Source organism: Grammomys surdaster, unplaced genomic scaffold, assembly GCF_004785775.1.
Source record: "Grammomys surdaster isolate TR1022 unplaced genomic scaffold, NIH_TR_1.0 191, whole genome shotgun sequence".
In the NCBI taxonomy this organism is placed as follows: Eukaryota; Metazoa; Chordata; class Mammalia; order Rodentia; family Muridae; genus Grammomys; species Grammomys surdaster.
In genome coordinates this window covers 2,253,598-2,261,746 of record NW_021604636.1, presented here as the reverse complement: position 1 = coordinate 2,261,746, position 8,149 = coordinate 2,253,598, and positions in this window count along the sequence as shown.

Here is an 8,149-nt window from a genome sequence, read left to right as displayed (position 1 = left end):
AGAGAGAGAGAGAGAGAGAGAGAGAGAGAGAGAGAATGAGAATGGAGAGACTGCAGGACAGCTCCGTAAGTAAAACTGCTTGCCACAGGAGCCTGGGGGTCTGCATTCCGTTACTGCAACCTGTGGTTGAAGGAGAGAAATGACTCAAGAAAGATGTTCTCTGGCCTCCCCAAGAACACCCTGATGTGCATTCTTGTTTGCCCTCCTGCCCCAATAACTAAAATTTTAAAGGAACAGAAAACAAAATATAAAGTACGGATAGTTTTGTAAATTGTCTTATTTCTGCTCCAGAGATAACCTTAAGATAAAGAAAACTGTGTGTGCTTGTCTGTGTATTTATTTATTTTTCTATTGGAGAACATAGAGTATGTGAGTTTTAAAATATGTCCATAAAGTCTCTCTCTGATATTCCTGTCAAAAAGCCATTTAGTTCGTTCATTCATTCATTCATTCATTCATTCATTCATTCATTTTTGTGACTGGACAAGGCTCAATGATCTTTCCAGCCACCAGCATTTGATAACAGAGATGCACACCATTTCAGACACCAAGTCATAGAAGTGTCTGTGGTCACTGAGTTGCTGCTTTGGTCATGTTAGGAATTCAGACTGTGTATGGAGAGGCTCATGTGCTAAGGAACGCGACAGTGTCATGTGGCTGACACATAAAGATTCTTCAACCTCAATGTCCTAGTTGCAGCCTCTTACAGCAACCTAACTGTTAATCCATGAAAGGCCCTGGGCCAGGCTGTCCAAACAAATTGCTCCTAAATTCCTGATACTCAGAAAATGTCAGATAACAAGTGTTATTGATATTCTAGGTAGGCCACTAATTTTACAATATTTTTTAAAAATAAATACATAGCTAAAATAAGATGTATGTGTGTATGTATATACTATGCATGTATATATGTATATTGGTTTATATATGTATATTGGTTTATATAATTGTTAAATAATCTTTCTTTACATATTTTAGAGATATTTTTGAACGGACCTTTCCATGGCTTCAAAATCATTGTTATTTAGTATAATTTCAAAAGTACTAGATTCTCAGTGAGAAAATCTGAAGATGGAAAGACAACATAGAATCACTGACAGTCCTCCCCCACAGAGATAAACATAACTCTGAAACCCTTTGGTTTAGACAGATTATATAGTGCTTTCTCAGTAGGATAAGTGTATATTCACATACAAAAGGAAAAACAACCACCAATATTATTGACTCTGTCTACTGTAGCACCAGACTGAAGCCAGAAAATCAGACTTTCAGGAATATCGAAAGGCTTAATTTGAGCTTTTTATAGAATGACGCAATTATATAAAGCATATACTTTGCTGCTCATGTAGGATATTGTTTTTCTTGTTTCTTTCTTTATAATCCAGGCTAGTTAACTTCTAATACCCCACGGCTTTCTTACATGGACAAAGGTCCATCCAGGCAGAAGTCTGGATTTAGAAAGCTCTTTCTAATGTTTAATCTGACATTTTCTGACAGTATTAAGGTGTGGGTAAGGAAAGGATTGTCAGTTGGTTTATAATAAAGCCTTCATAAGTGTTTGCTGTTCCTAAACAGATAAAAATACTTTGTTGGGCCAACTGTTATCTAGCTCAAAGCATCTATGTCTTAAATTAGGTTTCCTATTGCTGAGATAAAACACCCTGGACAATAGCAACTTGGAGAGGAAAGGATTCATTTCATCTTATACTTCTAGGTAACAGTCTGTCCCTGAAGGGAGTCAGGGCAGGACAAACTGAGAACTGGACACAAGAACTGAAGCAGAAGCCAAGGAGGAGAGTTGCTTGCTGGCTTTCTTTCATGACTTCTTCAGACTGCTTTCTTGTACTATTTAGGACCAGCTACCCATATATGGCACTGCCACGGTGGGCAAGGTCTTATCACATCAATCATTGATCAAGAGAATATTCATCCAGTTTTAAAAGTTATAATCTTTTTTTATCTGCTCTAGCTCACAAATAAATGAGATGGAGACTTTCAGATTTATTTATTCAAGCTTTACAGAACAATACCTGAGCACTTATTAATCTATTCTACTCCTCTAAGATAATCTGGCTACTTCTCAGCCAAAATCCCTGAGATACTTGCACTTTGGTATTGATCTGGCACTCTCTGTTTCAGGTGTGTTCCCATGCTGCTCCTGGACCCTTTCCTCCTCTCTCTACACTTCTCCTAGCTGGGATTGGAAACCCTTTTCTCTCTTTTGCTCAGCCATTGGCTGATCAGCTTTTATTGACAAATCAGAGAATAAATAAGGGAGCAATGTTTACACAACATTGAGATTCTTAGAATAAGGTTTCCAATGCCATGGCTTGATTGTAATCAGATATGGGAGCAGAGACATCACCATTTTAATAATACAAAGATAACCTTTCCACAATCCACAGCAACATTATGCTTATAAGAAAATACCCTACAGACTTTCCCACAGGCCAATCTTATGGAGGCATTTTCTCAGTTATGAATCTTTCTTCTCAGATATGTCTAGGTTTGTATTGAGTTGACTAAAGACAATCAGCATAATCAGATTTCTTTTCTTCCACCAAGAGTGCCTCTGAGATGTTCTAAGGATTGTTTAGGAGAGTTGGAGTTTCTGACTTCACCTGTACTTGGCTATGGGCATGTAGAGATGCAGGTGGAAGGGGAGTTCTGAAAGGGAAGGATGCTCACATCTCTTCCTCTCCTTTGCTTTTATGACTGAAGTTCAGAGACATGATCGATGTTCAGAGTGAGAGTGTTGTTCTGAAGCAGCCATCTGCTGGAAACTCAATACCAAGGATAACAAAACAACAAGACAAATATCTGGATGTTCAATAGATATGTGAGATTTGGAAGAAATAAATTTAATATTGCCTTAACCAGAGTTAACTTGAGGTCTTCCATCATTTGCATTCATTCATTTCTTTTTTTTTTTTTTTTTTCGAGACAGGGTTTCTCTGTGTAGCCCTGGCTGTCCTGGAACTCACTCTGTAGACCAGGCTGGCCTCGAACTCAGAAATCCATCTGCCTCTGCCTCCCAAGTGCTGGGATTAAAGGCATGTGCCACCACTGCCCGACCATTCATTCATTTCTTAATATACCCTCACAGGACATTAATATTATAATCCTAACAGTCAAAGAGGATTTGTTCATGTTAGGTATCTCTACATGTGTCACACCAGGAAACATTCTTTAACAGAATTCCTTTCAGAAGTCATGGGATAGTTCAGCTTGTTTTCTTTTTTTTTTCTTTTTTTTAATTAAAAAAAATTTTTTTACTGGATATTTTATTTGCATTTCAGATGTTATCCCCTTACTCCATTTCCCCCCTGCCCAGGAACCCCCTATCCCATCCTCCTCCTCCTCCTGCTTTTATGAGGATGTGCCCCCACCCCCCACTCCTACCTACCCACTCTCAAATTCCCCCACACTCGGCGTCCAGCCTTCATGGGACCAAGGATCTCCTCTCCCACCTATGCCCAACAAGGCCATCCTCCCCTACATATATAGCTGGAGCCATGGGTCCCCCCCCTGTGTGCTCCCAGGTTGGTGGTTTAGACCCTGGGAGCTCTGGTTGGTTGGTATTGTTGCTCTCCTTATGGGGCTGCAAACTCTTTCAGCTTTTTCAGCTCCTTCTCTCTAACTCCTCCATTGGGAACCCATTGATCAATTCAATGGACCTCTAAAGAGACATCAGCTTGTTTTCTTAAAGTGTACATTAGTAAAAACAAACGGCCCATCCCGGCGTGCATCAGTAATAATCTATGAACCATGGAATTCTGAGGTGTGTAGTTTTGCCTCCCCAACAAACTGTTAAGAACTCCAGGCCTACAAAGCTGGGAGAAAACTCTCTGCAGATTCCATCTAGATCCCCATCTGCAGGTCACATGTGGGTCTTATCTGAGAAACTCTGGTATGTGATCAGTGTGACGGGCCAGGTCGTGGTTTGGGATGTACGGGAAATCTTGCTCCCATTATGGATTTGAGTCTGACTTGGAGAAACTGCACTCTGATTTGTCAAGTAGGTTCTCAGTGTCAGCTGCTGTGTTGGTAATACTTTCTTGTAGAGATGGAGATTATAGCTTTGTGTGTGTGGAGGGGGGGGTATTTCTACTGGTAATCTGAACTCATTTAATCTTTCCTGTTATAGTTTTAAATTTTTTCTTTGAAAGGTGATGAAAAACTTCTTAGCCTCTAGGAGTTGAGGTGGCCACCTGGTCTTTTGATGCTCACTCTCAGGTGACTAACAATGCAAACTAACGTGTGAGAAAACAAAACTGATTTATTTTTAAAATGTTAATTTTTATTCTTCATTAATAATTTTTTTCAACACATACACTAAGTGACAGGATGGAAGGAATGAAGTTAGATGCTGTGTGCTTTTGAATATGTCTTAGTCAAATGAATCTATGGATGTTAAACTGGGGTAATTAAGAGCTCACATACTTATCGCTTACCCCTATGTCTCCTTCTGATTTAATAAAGTTCAATTTGCCGTATTTTAGTCTTGTCTAAGTAGTATTGGACTAAGTGAAAGGATGTTATTACCTGCTAGGATGGGCTGGTTAAGAACTCAAAGGAGAGTAGCTGTGATGACTTCAGCTAAAGTAACGCAAATGAAGTAGAGAGGGGCGTGGAGCTTTGGCAATAGAAGGTTGGGGACACTTATGGCTGCATCCTCTCTGCGTACAGCATTCTCTTCTTATACATGATGTTTGCCAGAACACGTTTGTCATAAAGAATGGCAAGTGGGGCTAAAACTGGGATGTAAGTAAAGAGGCCAAAGAACCTTGTGACTATAATCTCAAATCTTCCCAGTGATAGACACAGGGCTAAGCATTCCCCATAGCTCCAAATCTTACTTACATCTCTGGGCTTGTTAGCTTTAGTCAATTTGACAGAAACTGAAATCTGGGAGAAGGGAACCTCAACTGAGTAATTGCCCCCATCAGACTGGCCTGTAGTCATGTCTGTGGAGCAGTTTCTTGACTAATGACAGATGTTGGTGGGTCCAGACCACTGTGAATGTTGCCACTCTTGGACAGGTGGTCCTGGCTTGCCTAAGGAAGGTAGCAGAGAGAGCCAGTGAGCATCATTCCATCACAGCTTCTGCTTCAGTTCTTGCCTCCAAATTCCTGGTGAGTTCCTACCTAGATTTCCCTCATCAATAAACTGTTATGTGAAACTATAAGATGAAATAAATCCTTTACTCCTCAAGTTGCTTTTGGCCCGTGTTTTATCGAAGGAACAAAACTCAAATTAAAACAATTTCCTTCTTTCTGAATTTGAGTAATTTTGCTTACTCCTAAACTATATTAATTCATTTTTTTACTTCATGCTAAAAGTATGTGTGGTCAAGTCTGTGGGAGTAGTAATTCTATTGAGGGAAGGATTTATAATTGTTTTCATCAATCCATGCAGTGGTGATTCATATCGTTGCTGTTGCTCATTAAAAATGCACCAAATGTACATTACACTATGGAATACTTTCAGCTGTGAGATTTTAAGGTAAATGGGTATAACCAGAAGAGCTGATATTAAGTGAGGTAATCCAGACCCAGAATGATAAATATTTGGTGCTCTCATCTGTGGTTCCTAGCTCCAAATCTTCAGATATGAATATATAATGTAGAATAACTGAAGAAGAAACAGGAAAATAAAAAGGACTAATGTCCAATGCAGGGTGAGGTGTTGGAGAGAGCAAAGAGAGGAAGCAGCAGTACACTAATGATCGGAAGTGGAAATTGGGTAAAACAAGAGGGACTGAACTATGGAGGGGGGAGGGAGATTAATACGGAAGGAGCAAGGAGAGGAGATTAATAGTAAGGTTATCTGGAAAGTCATAAGGAGGCATATTATTAACTATCTATCTAAAAATACCTATAATATATTAATATATGTAAGTGAATAAACATGTACAGACACACACACACACACAGAGATTAAGAGAGAGAGAGAGAAAGAGAGAGAGAGAGTTTGGATCAAGTTTTCCTATCTGGGCTGACAATGCTCTCCCCAAGAGCCATAGACTATCTAACAAAAACCCTAACATCAGGAATGAGAAGGCCTCTTTTGAACTGTTGGTCTGGGATGTCCAAGAAACTCTCAAAATATTATAGACAATTGGTGTTGTCATTTTGCCTCCTATTGCTGAAGACGCTATATACTTCAGACATGGGGACCAAAAGACTCATTTTCGAGCTGAACTGAAAGCCTCCTCTGTAGGCATATATTTTTCTCAACCTACTTTAATAAATGTTCAACCTCCCCTCTAGCCCACCAACCACCAGAAGTAGGAAAAGAAGGATTATTAGGATACAGGGAGAAGTATACCTGTTTAGAAATAGTTCTTTGGGGCGATTCTAATCTTCATTGTTCTCGGTTCAGTCCACTAGCAAACACCAAACACTAATCAGCCATTGCAGTCCAGTCCACTTGGCAGATACCATATATGAATCAGCAAGGGCAGTTCAATCCAGAGGAAATTGTGAGGCTTGCCAACCAGCCCAAGTCCTCCGCAGAAGCAGCAAGAAGCTGCAGGAACTCCACAAGAAGTTCTTTGGTGAGTTACTCTCTATGAAGTCACCACAAGGGAAGCTCAGCAATGCAATGTAAGACGAATCAATACATGTGTGTCGTCAGTGAGGACCAGCGAAGTGGAGCAAGGCAAACCAATGCTCTAGCTCCCATGGTTTGTAGGGTCATATTTATTTTATTTCTAAATATCACATATCCTTTTACATATCTGCTTTAGCAAAACATCCTTTCACCTGTGTGCTCCAGCAAAACATCATTTGATATAACTGACGTTCCACAGAAACCAGAAGTTTCCACTTCACTCTTCACTGAGGACTAAGCTTCATGGTACCAGAAGGTACCATTTAAGCTTCCGAAGGAGGGAAGCAACCAGGAGTCCTATCCAACTCTGATGCCTATGAACTGCCAGGAGGAGCATGGCATGATAACCCCAAGAACACAGTAGTGCAATGCATATCTTGGTGATAACCAAGAGATCTATAACTGGAATTACATTCATTAAGATTGAAACCATGCCTAGTACTGGAAATCTAGCCAACCCAGGGCTAGTGTGGCCATGGATCTTGGAACCTTCAACTCAAGTGTAGTTTTCACCCCTAACCAAGGAAAATTCTCTTTGCAGCAGATGGAGAGCAGTACATGAAACTAGAACTGATTAAAATGTGGAATTGTGGAGCCCAGTCCCAACGGATACACCTACAACACAATTCCTGCATACTAGGCTCAGAGATCATTATAGCAGAAAGACTGTATGAGCCACAGGAACAGGAAGTTTGCTGTGAGATTGTGTTCCTTGCAATCAGAGAAGGAACACTCTTGAAGACTCATCAAATGACTCCTTAAACATGATCCAAACGAGGAAAAAAGTAGGCATACTGGGAAAGACCACGAGGACTCAACTTTATACAAATATATACAAGAAACAAAACTAAGAAATGCTGAGTTGGCAAAATAGTCTTCTATAAGAAGTAGTGGTGATAACCAAGAGATCTGTAATTGGAATTAGGTACTATCTATCTATCTATCTATCTATCTATCTATCTATCCATCCTATATGTATATATTTATAGATTCTAAATTTAAATATATAAATGTAACAATAATTTTTAGAAAGAAACATGAATTTGAAAGAGAACAAGAGGGAACATAAAAAGAAGAGGAAGGGAGAAATGACATAATCTCAAAAAATAAAAATTATTTTTTAAAAGGGCATATGCCATTATGACCCACCCAAAAGTAATACAATTTTATTTGTAGAAAATTTTCTTACTGAGTCTGTGTTGGATTTGTGAATTTTCTTTCACAAATAATAAAATAAAATAGTATTAAAAATATATCAAATGGAAGGAATGTTCTCAGAGGAATTTTCTAGGAAAACTGTGGGCATTAAGTGGCAGTAAGTTTAGTGTGACAGCAGTAAGGAGCACCAGGAGAACACTTAAGCCGTAGAACTGTGAACTCATATGCCTCTAGGGTCTCTTTTGAGAGGCTGAGAAATGCTTATTTTGTTTCTGTTTATTGACATATACACAAAGTATTAAAAGATATTTCTGTGTATGTTCTCCCCCCCTCCTCTCTCTCTCAGGGAGAGGATGATCAGGGACTGACCACACAG